The following is a 1,382-nucleotide window of genomic DNA, read 5'->3' as shown; positions in this document are numbered from 1 at the left end:
CATTTATCTTGATGTTGCTTATTGGTCCAATGGTGAGGATTTTTGTTTTCTTTATGTTGAGGTGTAATCTGTACTGAAGACTGTGTTCTTTGATCTTCATCAGTAACTGCTTCAAGTCTTCTTCACTTTCAGCAAGCAAGGTTGTGTCATCTGCATGTCGAAGGTTGTTAATAAGACTTCCTCCAATCCTGATGTCTCATTCTTCTTCATATAGTCCAGCTTCTCAGATTATTTGCTTAGCATACAGATTGAATAATTATGGTGAAAGGATACAACCCTGACACACACCTTTCCTGGCTTTAAATCACGCAGTATTCCCTTGTTCTGTTTGAATGACTGGCTCTTCATCTACATACAGGTTCCTCATGACCACAATTAAGTGTTCTGGAATTCCCATTCTTCACAGTATTATTCGTAATTTGTTATGATCCACACAGTTGAATGCCTTTACATAGTCAATAAAACTAAATTAGGAGAGGAAAATGAAATGCAAGAGGCGGGGCCAAGGTGGCGGAGTAGTCAGATGCTTCCAGTGGACCTTCTTACAACAAAGACCTGAAAAAACAAGTGAATCAATTATACATGACCATCTAGGAACCCTGAACATCTAAGGCAAAGTTCAGGAACCTGACTGTGTTGCAGGGGGAGGGAGAGATGGTTCAGAAGCAGCGAGGAGTTGTCAGACCTGACCTGGCGAGAGCCTGAGCCTTTCAGGCCTGAGCAGCTCATGGGTGAGGGGCAAGGCAGGCAAGCAGCAGTGCTTGGGAAGTGTGTTTTCCACACTGGGAGAGACCCAGCACCAGAGAGTCTACTCAGCCACCCAGGACCAGTAAGAAGCAGCCCTGGATTGGTGAAAGATAAGTACTTGCATATGGCCTACCTCGAGGATCAAAAACACCCCCCTTAGGGAAAAAACTCTCTCCCATTTACCTCCCCACTCCCTGCTGTGCACAGGGTCTGGACCAGCTTCAGCAACTGTCAAGTCCCCTGGGCCAGAAGTAAGATCCGTCACATGCTCAGAGCCATTCTCCTGGCCTTGGAGAGTGAACAAACTAACAAACAGGGGAAAAATAAACTGCCGGCCACCTAAGCCAGGAACCCAGGGTAGGCACAGCTCCTTTGCCTAGGCACAGGCATAAGGGATCCATGGACTTTGAGTGCCTTTCCCCCTGAAGAGACTTGTGTGGGCCCATCTCAACAGTATAGGCCCACATTACCACAGTACAACAGGGTATATACCTGAAGTCTAACTTCAACTGTTTTAGCTGTGAAGTGGCAGGTTCTTGACATTTGACACTGCTCTGCCCATTAAGCAGGGTCGTCACCTACCCATATCAGGGGCCTGAGGACTGGTGGCTCCACCCACGCCATCTAGCCACCTG

Source organism: Trichechus manatus, unplaced genomic scaffold (assembly GCF_000243295.1).
Source record: "Trichechus manatus latirostris isolate Lorelei unplaced genomic scaffold, TriManLat1.0 scaffold00170, whole genome shotgun sequence".
In the NCBI taxonomy this organism is placed as follows: domain Eukaryota; kingdom Metazoa; phylum Chordata; class Mammalia; order Sirenia; family Trichechidae; genus Trichechus; species Trichechus manatus.
Note: the sequence above shows the minus strand (reverse complement) of the source record.